Here is a 13,402-nt window from a genome sequence, read left to right on the forward strand (position 1 = left end):
TGCTAAGTTGCTTTAGTTCGACTCTGCGACTCTGTGAACTGTAGCCCGCCAAGCTCCTCTGTCCATAGGATTCTCCAGGCAAGAATACTGGAGTGGGTTGCCATGCCTTTCTCCAGGGGATCTTTCTGACCCAGGGAACGAACCCAGGTCTCTTGTGTCTCTTTCATTGGCAGGCGGTTTCTTTACCACTAGCGCTACCTGGGAATCCACTCCTCATATACCACATCACATTAATTACCAAGCCCAGCCAATACTACCTCTTAAATATCTCTTGAGTCCATCTTCACCTCTCCATCCCCACAAACACTTCCTTGGTCTGACTCCTTCTGCAACTCCCTAATGGGTCTCTCTGCTTCTAGGCTCACCATCCTCTCCTCTAATCCAATCCAGGCTGCATATGTCAGACAGATAGATCTTTCTGTATCTCAAATCTAATGATACCACTCATTGGCTTGAAACTCTTCAGTGAAAGACCACATGTTGTGTGATTACAGAAACAGAACATAGGTTGGTGGCTGCCTAGGACTGGGAGGATTTAAGGAAATGGGGAGTGACTACTAATGGGTATGGGGTTTCTTTGGAAGGTGATGAAAACATTCTAAAATCGTTGTGTTGATTGTTGGACAACTCTGTGAATACACTAAAATCCATTAAATTGTGTAATATAAATAGATGAGTCATGTGATATGTGAATTATATCTTTAAAAAACCTTAAAAAAAAAACCTCTTTAATGACTCCCCATTGCTCTTCATATGAAGTTTAAGATATTTTGACAGAGTCCATGATACTCCTATGGGAGGAGACCTGGGTTTGATCCCTGGGTTAGAAAGATCGCCTGGAGAAGAAAATGGCAACCTACTCCAGTATTCTTACCTGGAGAATCCCATGAACAGAAGAGCGTGGTGGTCACAAGAGTCCATGGGGTCACAAGAGTCGGACATAGCTTAGTGACTAAACCACAATGATGCTCTAAGGATTTGCTCTCAGCTTTAGCTTTATTCATGTCCTATGCCCTAGTACTTCAACCATCTTGAATTATTTTGGCATTACCTTAACTTGGCATTCTCTGTCTTGACTCTGGATTACTGCACTTCTTGTTCCCTCTGCCTTTCTCCCCACTCTGGTCCCCTAGCTTTCATGTGGATATTTCTGCATATCTTTAATGCTCAGTTTAATTTTTATTTTCTAGGAAGTTTCCCTGAATCTTGCTATTTTGATACTGCTTCTATGAGTTCCCTTATCTCTGTACTTATCATAGGGTGTGCATTTGCATATTTTCTTTTCTAAATCCTTCCTAAGTTCAGTGAGATGTCAGGGACAATGTCTATTGTGACCCAGAGTCTAACACAGTGCCTGTGCATATTAGATACATAATAAATAAGTTGAATGAATGAATGACATATTCAGTTCTGTTCAAAAGATAACATATTTTTAAATTTCCCACCAGAATTGTATTACCCAGTGTGAAACATTTACTGAACAGTGGTATACACGTGTTACTTCCATTTCTTCACTAGATACTGGAAGCTCTTTGTCACTTTCATAGCTAATGACAGCCATCTCAAAAGTTATCAAAAGGCAATTACCAAAGCCAATGAGTGATTTTTCCTTAGTCTCCATTTTCCCTAACTTATCTGCAACCACAGATGTTGTCTCCTTCTTCTACCTAAGCCAGTTATCCTCAAAATATGGTCCTTGGACCAACTGCAGCACTGCCTAGTACAGTGTTAGAAAGGCATGTTCTTAGGGCTCACTCTATACCTACTATGTCGGAAACTCTGGTGAGTGAGGCTCAGCAGTCTGCCTTTTCACGAGTCCTCCAGGTGATTCTGATGCACACTAAACTTTAAGCACCGCTGTCCTAAGCTAATTTGCTTAGGTAAGCTTGTCTTTCCTTTTCATAAGGGGTAGAAACAATGATCTAGGTAGCAAGCTTCCACAGCTGCTCCTCAGCAAAGCTAATTCACAAAACCTCTATCATTTCCAGCCTATGGTTTTCCTTTGATACCGCACTGGCTACCAGGTAATATGGGTTAGAAATGTAGATTCTTGAATGAACAGTTTATTTTCTCTGCCCCACCCACAATGGTGGCAAAAACAACAGGTAAACATTACTTACAAAATTCTCAAATTCACAAACTGAGTATAACCCTTTTATTTATAACCGAAGTCCATCTTTTTTCACTTTTATCCTTTATTCTCTGCACAAATCCCTCCCAACCTCTTACCCAGACCTTCTCATAAGGTGGGGCTAGATAGATCACAGGCTGCTCTATCCCCAGTTATGTTTTATTTTATTTATATTTGGTTTCTTATTAGAGTACCATTCACACAAGGAGGCCCTGAAAGCAGCACCACCAGGCAGAGGAACCTAGGCAGTTGACTTCAGCTGGACTCTTCTCCATTTGAAAGCTGAGTGGAATGATAGAAGTGCCCACTTCTACCCTCCTGAAAATTTCTCTTCCCTTGACCTCTGTGTTGGTGGTTTTCTTGCTTATGCTGGTTCTTCTTTCTCCTTCTGTGTTTCACTGGGGACCTTTCCCAAGGTTTAATTAGATTTCAACCTTTAATCCATGTATACTCTGTTTTGGCGAAGTCTTCCATTTAGCTATCAGGTCTATTTCAATAATTCACAAGGCTGTATTTCCAATTCTTTACTTCTTCCAAACTTCAAATCCATATAGCCAACTATCTGATTAATAATATTTCAACTGAATGTTTTATTATTTCTTCCAGCTCAACAGTTTCTAAAATCAAACTTATTCTCCCACCCTATTCCATCATGCTAGCATCTCTTTTCAGTTTGAAAAACTTAGAGGTGTCCTTGAGCATTCTATTAACCATTTTCACGACTCTGGTCCTAATAGATATCCTAACAGACTTCTTTGCTGTTGTTCTTTTTCTATACCGATCCAAATCCATTCTCTTTAGTGTTGCCATTTTACTTCCTTGCTCAGATCCTCAAGGGTTGTCCATTGTCCAAAGATCAAATCCAAAGTCTTTGATCTGACATTCAGGAAACTGTTTATGAATTCAGTCAAAACTCCATATTCTAACCTCAGCCACCACTACTGCTAACATGATCTCTCTGCTCCTGTCAGAACAGTTCTACGGCTATTAGCACCGCCACCACCACCATCAAACCAAGAAACAGCAGCTAACGTTTATTGAGAGTTTATGTGTGTGAGGCACTATGCTGAACGCCTCAAATTCATCATCTTGTTCACTCCTCATAACACCCTTGCAGGGCTGTTATCATCCTCATTATATAGATAAGAAAACCAAGAATTACAGAAAGTTAAGTAACTCATATTCAAAGGGCTTGTAATTGGAGGAGATACAAATTGAATCTAGAGCTGTCTATGCTGATAGACTGTAAATTCTGTGAAAGCAAAGACTCTCTACTCTTCAGTGCTTAGCTTAGTGTCTGTACCATATGATCGATAAATATTTTTAAATGGATATTAAATAATATCAAACTGCATCATCATAACTATTGTGATCCTTATTCTTATTGTCCTCTGAATATATCTTTGTTCACTCCTATTTTCATGCACTTTTTAACCCTGTTACCTCCATTTTGAATATCCATACTATCATCTCTCTTTCTAAATCCTACCCCATTTTCAAGGTGCTCACAGAGTCCAGGCATCTTTGATAGATTTTCCCTGGTAAACCAGTCCTTCTCTGAATTCCTGCAGAATTATTTTCTTTTCTACTCATTTTCTTTTCATCAATTTTGCTTTGTATGATTCCTTAATTTTTTATGTTTTTTCACCCAAAGGAGATTATCAGCCCCTCGAGAAGACAGACTTTGAGCTAACTTTACGTAATTAGCACAGTGTTAAATGAACGGATATTCGAATGTCAAAGAAGGTTAAAAGTTCTAAAAGGAAAATGCAATTTACTCACAGTTGTCAGTGATTCTCTGACATTTGAATTATTCTTTATGACTAACTAGTAGTATATAGTTAGGGTAATCCTAATGGTCAGATAAAAGACTCCATAATTTCATTGTCTTAACACATTGGAAATTTATTTTTCATTCATTTAACTTTTAATACACGTGGGTGGCCTTCCTCTGCTTACTGATTTCATCCTGTGGTTCTGTATCCTGACAAGAGGAGGGAAGCTGGGGAGAAAGGTCAGAGAAGTTTCATCCTCTTCTTATCTGCCTTGGCTTTGAAGTAACACATTGCTTTAGCTTACATTTCATTGGGAAGAACCAGTGGTATGGTCCCTCCTAGGAACTGGAAGTAGAAAAATGAGTCCCTGGCTGCAACAATGCCATGAAAGGAGAAGGATGGATGGTGGGAGACTTAGCCACCTCTGCTATGACTAGTTAGTGAATATTTCTTATTTCCAAGGATAACAATGTATATTTCAATCAACCTTTTAAAAAATACAGGTTTGATTTCTGAATCACAGACCATGGGACTTTAAAAATTCCTAATATAATCCGCAAACAGTCCTTGGAAAGTACCACATGAATAGATGGGCATTCATGAACTTGTTTTAATGCTGTTAATTGTAAAGCAGTATGTTTGTCCACGGCCTCTAAATCATACCCTAAAGGCAGCTGCAGAGGAGTCAGTGATGCAATAGGACATGCCTCTCTAATTTTTAAGGCATTTTATTTCTCCCTCTAGATCATTGGAACCGAGCTGAAAACTTAACAAATGTATAGACATTTAGAGCTTAGAAATAACCTTAGAGACCAGCAAGCCTCAATAGTTCCCAAACTTTTCATCACTGAGGTCCTTCTTTATTGTTCTTTGACTATCTGCTCTAAACCCCATATTGTGAAAGATGTTCACCTGTCATATTTCCTTTAAGAAATAAAAAAACAGCTCATATTTAGCTAACTATATGCAGAAAATATGCAAAGTGCTTTATGTTGTTGTGTTTAAGTCTCATGAGAACTCAGTGGAATAAAAATTATTATTCCCATTTTTAAACTGAAAAAAATTAAGGTTCAGAGAGGTGATGTTGACTTACCTAAGGTAAGCATAAAACCAAGCATTTGATAGGAAAGATCATGGGACTTGAACACAATTCTCACACTAGAACTCAAGTTCATCATCATTACACTGCACTGCCTTTTAAATTAGGTAACATCTGTTTTTCTGAGAGTTTTGATAAGCATAATTTGGTAATATTCTAATCAAAATTAAAGGAACTGGGTGGACACAATCAAAGTGTCCAACAGCAAGATGAATAAACCAAATGTGATGTATACATACAGTGGAATATTATTCAGCCATAAAAAGAAATGAAGTTCTGATACATGCTACATACAGATGAATCTTGAAAATATTATACTGAGTGAAATCAGACATAAAAGGACAAATATTATATAAGTCCACTTATATAAAATTTCTAAAATAGGCAAATTCATAAAGACAGAATGTAGATGAGAGTTAACCAGAGGCTGAGGGAAAGGGACAATGGGAATTTATTGTTCAATCGGCACAAAGTTTCTGTTTGAGGTGATGAAAAAGTTTTTAAAATAGATAGTGGAGATGATTATACAACATTGTGAATATAATTGATACTATTGAATTGTACAGTTCAAAAGCATCAATTCTTCGGTGCTCAGCCTTCCTCACAGTCCAACTCTCACATCCATACATGACCACAGGAAAAACCATAGCCTTGACTAGACGAACCTTTGTTGGCAAAGTAATGTCTCTGCTTTTGAATATGCTATTTAGGTTGGTCATAACCTTCCTTCCAAGGAGTAAGCGTCTTTTAATTTCATGGCTGCAGTCACCATCTGTAGTGATTTTGGAGCCCAGAAAAATAAAGTCTGACACTGTTTCCACTGTTTCCCCATCTATTTCCCATGAAGTAAAGGGACCGGATGCCATGATCTTAGTTTTCTGAATGTTGAGCTTTAAGCCAACTTTTTCACTCTCCACTTTCACTTTCATCAAGAGGCTTTTGAGTTCCTTTTCCCTTTCTGCCATAAGGGTGGTGTCATCTGCATATCTGAGGTTATTGATATTTCTCCCAGCAATCTTGATTCCAGCTTGTGTTTCTTCCAGTCCAGCGTTTCTCATGATGTACTCTGCATATAAGTTAAATAAACAGGGTGACAATATACAGCCTTGATGAACTCTTTTTCCTATTTGGAGCCAGTCTGTTGTTCCATGTCCAGTTCTAACTGTTGCTTCCTGACCTGCATACAAATTTCTCAAGAGGCAGATCAGGTGGTCTGGTATTCCCATCTGTTTCAGAATTTTCCACAGTTTATTGATGCTTTTGAACTGTGGTGTTGGAGAAGACTCTTGAGAGTCCCTTGGACTGCAAGGAGATCCAACCAGTCCATTCTGAAGGAGATCAGCCCTGGGTATTCATTGGAAGGACTGATGCTGAAGCTGAAACTCCAGTACTTTGGCCACCTCATGCAAAGAGTTGACTCATTGGAAAAGACTCTGATACTGGGACGGATTGGGGGCAAGAGGAAAAGGGGACGACAGAGGATGAGATGGCTGGATGGCATCACTGACTCGATGGACATGAGTCTGGGTGAACTCCGGGAGTTGGTGATGGACAGGGAGGGCTGGCGTGCTGCGATTCATGGGGTCGCAAAGAGTCGGACACAACTGAGTGACTGATCTGATCTGATCTGATTGAATTGTACCCTTAAAAATGTTTGTGCTGTGCTGTGCTTAGTCGCTCAGTCAGGTCCAACTGTTTGCGACCCCGTGGACTGTAGCCCGCCAGGATCCTCTGTCCATGGGGATTCTCCAGGCAAGAATAATGGAGTAGGTTGCCATGCCCTCCTCCAGGGGAGCTTCCCAAGCCAGGGATTGAACCCAGGTCTCCTGCATTGCAGGCAGATTCTTTACCATCTGAGCCACCAGGGAAGTCCTTAAAATGTTTAAGAAGGCAAATTTTATTTATATACTTATTTACCACAATAAAAAAGTAAGGAAATTGGATTTTTGGTTTACCTAGACAACCTTATCATGTACCTATGATTTCAGTTTCTCTGTTTCTGTTTTTTGAGAGGTATTAATAAAATAGGTTTCACCTGAATAATATATCAGGGTTGGGGGTGGGCCTCCAAGCACTCAGCCAGTCCAAGATAACCTTATCATATACCTATGATTTCAGTTTCTCTGTTTCTGTTTTTTGAGATGTATTAATAAAATAGGTTTCACCTGAATGGTATATCAGGGTGGGGGGTGGGCCTCCAAGCACTCAGCCAGTCCAATGGGAGAACGATGGCCACCCTCTCACAGTCATGCACTTAGATGATGGCAGAACAGAAATGGGTCTTCTGAATCCCAGCTACATATTATTCTACATGTCAGGAATAACATACAACACAGTGCTTTCTGTTAATCATTGTGGTGACCTCAGCAATCTTTTTGGAATCTTGGAATCATACTGATGAATGGCCTTCTAGTCCTTTTCCCTGGCCATAAGAACAGAGCCAAGGACATCACCACTTCTGATGGCTCCCATCCCACCCCTCCCCAGCTTCTTAGAAAAGCATAGAGGACACATCTTGGAGGAAAATAAGAAAGAAGATCAATAGAAGCCATAGAAATGGCAATTAATGCTCAGTCGCTTCAGTTGTGTCTGATTCTTTGTGGCCTCATGGACTGTAGCCCACTAGGCTCCTCCGTCCATAGGGTTTCCCAGGCAAGGATTTCCCAATGGAATGGGTTGCCATTTACTCTTCCAATGGAAAATAAGATGATCATAGATATCAGAAAAGACTGGGGAGACAATGAGACAGAAGGGAGTGGATGATGTCCTGTGCCAGGCCTTCCTCCTATCTATGACAGGCAATGAGCAGTTGGTGGGGAGAGCCACTGGTTATTGTATAAAGTAAGGGGCTTACAGGCATTTAATTCAGAGGTTTCCAGGTTCAGTGGGCTTGGCGCTCCTCCAAGAATTCTATCCTTCCTTTCCTCCACCCTCCCTTCTCTTGCAGTTGTTTTCTCCTCTTCCTCCTCCTGCGTCCCCTCCTCCTCCTTTCCCTTCTTTCCTCCCTCCCTCCCTCCCTTCCTTACTTTCCGTCTTTTTCCTTTTGTTTTCCATTCCATGAGAGTGTATTTCTATACTTTGGAGGCACTGTTACCTTACTGATGCTGAGAGAAGAGGGTAGTTGGGAGAGGAAGTAGGGAGATGACCAAGAAGGCTATTTGTGTGTCTTCGTTTCCAAGAAAAGGACAAAGGTAAAAGAATACACAGATATTCTATCCACCCCCCTTGTATTCCCAAACTACCTCCAACTTTCCTCTATTTTTCATTACTGTGGAGTTACTTGTTTATGACCAAGCTTTGGTAATTGCCAACTTTGTCTTCCCTAATATCTTTGTTTATTGTTTTCTGCCCACCTGTCCCCAGATGCCATATTGTGAAAGGACTACTACACTGTAAGCTCCTGTCCTGGGCTCGGACAACATTTCAATCATTTCAGTATTCCTGGTGTCCAGATAAATTCTGGATGCTCAACTCATGGCTATCAACTGAATGGGTGAATATTGTCTGAAAAAAGCATTAAGCCATGTGGTTGGTTTTATGTGTAGCTATAAGAGCATGACATAAGGAATATTTTAAATAAGGAGCATCCCAGGAAATGAGGAATGCTAGTCCCAAAGAAACAAGGCACTTTTGAGTTTCTTCTTCAACCTCATGGTGTAGTTTCACAGCATGGAGAGGAAGAAAGGCTTTCTGCAGTCCCGCGGAATTATCAAAACTTGGTTTTATTTGCACTAAAACCTTCATGAAGCTACTACAAACGGAGAATGAGTGGTCACAGGAGGATGAGGAAGTTAATGGTCAACATAGAGGAAAAGAAAATGAAAATTTGAAAAGCTGCTACTGGGGCAGTAGAGCACTTTGGTTACTTTCAAACCAGCATTGAAGCAAAGAGGGTGCTCTTTTTGAAAAGCTCTACATCAATAAACTGGAAAACCAGAGTGGAGAGAGTACTGGGAAGAATGGGTGGTAAACTTCATCTTGCTCATCAACCTTCAGATGAGGCTCTGGTTCTGGCTTCATCCTATGGGAACCAAAGGGCTGCTGCTTTGGGTGTAGTCAGCTGAGCCCAAAGGGTGTGCGAGTCCTCCCGCCTCGTGCCAAACTGGAAAGCCCTAGATCTGCCTTCCCCACCACTCCCACTCCTTTTGGTTTCCACGGGCCTCTGGGTACAGGCTGGGAGAAATCCTCAGAAAGGTTCTCACATTCTCTTAGCCTAAGACCTGGGGGAGGAGGTGGGGCCCTGGGCCTCTGTGAAGGGTAAGCGAAGACAATGAGAATTCGATGCTCTAAACCTACAGTGTGCCAGCATGCCATTTAAAAACCTTTATTAAAAAAAAAACAAGACAATAAAAGGATACAGACACATGGGGTAAGGAGATGTTTTAGAAAAATGTCCATTTTAGTAACATCTGTAAAATACAAACCACCTAAAAGCAGCAGGTGAACCTTGGTTACATGATATTTTAACTCCACTTGAGGACCAGGATTTCAGCAGCACTAAATGTGATAGAAGACTGCATTCCCCCGCTTAGAAGGTAACCCCTTCTAATTTTTTATTATTTTAGCTCTACGTATGCCAGTCTGTCTGTTCATAGAGTTTGAGGCTCTCTTTCCTAAAGGTTGTGACTCAAAGTGGGAATTCCAGCCTTTCATTATTTCTCTGGTGATGATATCAAATGCCCCAAACATGGATAATCTCAAATTTCTTATATACAGATATAATATGGCAAAAATCATATTAACTTCAAAAAGAAAAACAGAGCATAAGAGGAGGTTAAAATAACAAACCATAATCTTCTGAGAATAGCACAGACCTGCTTTTTTGGGTCCATTTTGTATTATTTTTTCTTTGCCTGTTTAAATGTAAACAGGCAAGCGCCATGTCTCCAGGAAGCTTTTTCCTTTTAAAGCACTCTTTAAACAGATACAGGATGGATATTTCGACGCAGAGTCCACATAAAATCCCATATTAGGAATGATACTAAACTTAAAGAATGTTGTAAAATGAGAATGGAAAAAAAAAATGTACAAAATGAATTCCTGCCCATTTACATGCTTTCCGTCAGGCTACTAGATACCAAGCCTCTGTCTTTGTGTTAACACTGCAGATTAGGTCAAGTTTTTACCCCTCTGAGCTCTTTTCCTGTAAATGACGGGTTTTGATGTGAAACAAGCAACATGTCAAAGCGAGTTGAAAGATGTAGGCATTTTATGCCATGTCACAATGACAGGCCGGTGAATATTTGGGCCATTAGGGGCTTATTAGTGAATAAATGACCAGATGGTTCAGTGATGCACGGAGATGGACAGAGCTGGATGCTCCTAATCAGCACTGTCTGTACTTGATGTCAAATCACATGACACAGTAACCCATGGATACCAAGGAAGAGTTACCATTAGCAAGTCAATTTGATATCTGGGTGGTGTAAACAGACTTATAACTGCACTTCAGGGCTGACTCTGTTTTGAGGAAGGAAAATACAGTAGAGTATTAAAAGGCATACACACAGTAAACTCTAGTTGTTCTTTGATAATTATACAGAGAATTTCTGTCTTAGTTCTTCCCCTTTATTCTTGAGAAAGCATTGATGCCTAGATGCATAAAAGGGAGAGTCAAAAATAAAAAAAAGTTCAGACTAAGAATGCATTTAAAATCGAAGTAAAAGGCATGTGAAATAGTAACACTGTGTGGAGGGGGCCGTTAGTGAAAAGATGAAGGGCTAGCTGCTTAGCTCGCTTTGCAGTGGTATGCGAAAGACAAAGTTTAGACACAGAGCGCAAACTATAAGCACAGGTTAGCTGCCTTTGCACACCACACACATCTTTCCTCCTTGTCTCTAGAAATGCTGATAGCCTTAACAGCCACCTTGGGTTTTTCCCGTAGGAACGTAGAAAAGTGTTTTTTTGAAGAAGAGTGTACAGTTCTCTTCCCCTCATCATTTTCAGTTTTCAGACTGACAAGTATTCCTTACATTGTGAACACCCCCCACCTACTACTAAAGAAAACACTCACTCTTGAAACTTAAAGAAACAGATTGGATATAAGCTCTTAACTGTGGTGTTCCACCACGAACTAGCGGGTCTGAGGACACAGATTCAATGCATTATCTATGATGCAAAGTGTTGACAGGCATTTCCTTGCAAGACCACCAATTAAAGCAATTTAGTCTTGAGACAGTGAGAACTAAAAGAATTACTGTGAATTTTTTTTTAATACCTATGTTTGTATCTGCTTCTCTTGAGGCTCAGATGGTAAAGAATCCACCTGCAGTGCAGGACACCTGTGTTCAATCTCTGGAGGAGACCTCTGGGTTCAATCTCCAGGGGAAGATCCCCTGGAGACCAGAATGGATACCCAAAGCAGTATTTTTGCCTGGAGCATTCCATCGCCAGAGGAGCCTGGTGGGCTTGTATAGCGTTTTTCATTTGCAAAGCACTATGAATATTGTATATTTTATTTCCTTTTTAGCCACGTATTATTAGTTTATCTGATCCTTTCTGTGCATCTACTATGTGTGTCTACTTTTGGACAAGATGTTGAGAACAGAGGGAGCAAGGAGTGAGATTTCTCAAAAGACTTTAACAGTTGCATTAAACAGAGTTTTTAGTGAGTACTGGGTAGGATTTGATGCTTACAAAAAGATTATATGTAATATACATGTTATAGAAGCAATTTTTAAAAATTGACATCTGTGACGCCACTATTCAGTAGAGGAACCCAGAACATCATTAATAATGTTAAAGATTTGAACATGCTCATCTCAGACCAGCACCCCCACATACCTCTGTCTATACCCTATCTCCCACAGAGGTAACAACTATCTGAATGCTGAATTTATCATTCCCTTACTATTCCTAAATAATTTAACCTCACATGGCTCTATTTCTAAACAAGATGTTTTAAATTTTACTTGTTTTATTTCTTTATAGAAATGGTGTCACACTACACGTAGACTACACGTAGTCTTCTGAGAATTGCTTGTTTTTATCCAACAATGGATTTAAAATTTAACCATGTTGTTTTGTGTGAATAAAGTTCATTCACTTTCACTATTTTCTTACGTTCCATAGTGTGACTTGTCCACAATTGATGTGTCCATTCTCCTGTCTGTAAACATTTCGCTTATTTTCAATTTGGGGCTATTATAAGTAACATTGCAAAGAACATTTTTATACATATATACTAGTGTGCTGCTGCTGCTAAGTCACTTCAGTCGTGTCCAACTCTGTACGACCCCATAGAAGGCAGCCTACCAGGCTCCCCCGTCCCTGGGATTATCCAGGCAAAAACACTAGAGTGGAGTGCCATTTCCTTCTCCAATGCATGAAAGTGAAAAGTGAAAGTGAAGTCGCTCAGTCATGTCCGACCCTCAGTGACCCCATGGACTGCAGCCTACCAGGCTCCCCTGTCCATGGGATTTTCCAGGCAAGAGTACTGAAGTGGGGTGATATACTAGTGTAGGTATGTGCAAATTTCTCTGGGTGGGGTTTCTGGGTCATGGTGTAAATACTTATTCAGCTTAACAAGATAAATGCCAACCTATTTTCCAAAGGTTTACCAATTTACACTCTATGAATAGTGTATAAGGAGCATTCCCATTATTCTATGTTCTTCAGTTCAGTTCAGTTCAGTCGCTCAGTCGTGTCCGACTCTTTGCGACCCCATGAATCGCAGCACACCAGGCCTCCCTGTCCATCACCAACTCCCGGAGTTCACCAAGACTCACGTCCATCGAGTCAGTGATGCCATCCAGCCATCTCATCCTCTGTCATCCCCTTCTCCTCCTGCCCCCAATCCGTCCCAGCATCAGAGTCTTTTCCAATGAGTCAACTCTTCGCATGAGGTGGCCAAAGTACTGGAGTTTCAGCTTTAGCATCATTCCTTCCAAAGAAACCCCAGGGCTGATCTCCTTCAGAATGGACTGGTTGGATCTCCTTGCAGTCCAAGGGACTCTCAAGAGTCTTCTCCAACACCACAGTTAGCAACCCATTATTTTCAGACTTTTAATTTTACCAATCTAGTGGATGTCCAGGGGCTTCCCTGGTAGCTCAGCTGGTAAAGAATCCACCTGCATTGCATTCCTGGGTCCGGAAGATCCCCTGGAGAAGGGAATAGGCTACCCACTTGCATCTTCTTGGCCTTGCCTGGTGGCTCATACGGTAAAGATTCTGCCTCCAACGCAGGAGACCTAGGTTCAATCCCTGGGTTGGAAGATCCCCTAGAGAAGGGCATGATAACCCACTCCAGTATTCTTGCCTGGAGAATCCCCATGGACAGAGGAGCCTGGAAGGCTGCAGTCCATGGGGTCGCAAAGAGTCAGACACAACTGAGCCGCTAAGCACACACAGTGTGTGTCCATTCAGCCTTAACAGCCACCCTGAGAAGCAGTGACTATG

The sequence above is a fragment of the Bos javanicus genome, chromosome 2 (genome assembly GCF_032452875.1).
Source record: "Bos javanicus breed banteng chromosome 2, ARS-OSU_banteng_1.0, whole genome shotgun sequence".
Taxonomy (NCBI): Eukaryota; Metazoa; Chordata; class Mammalia; order Artiodactyla; family Bovidae; genus Bos; species Bos javanicus.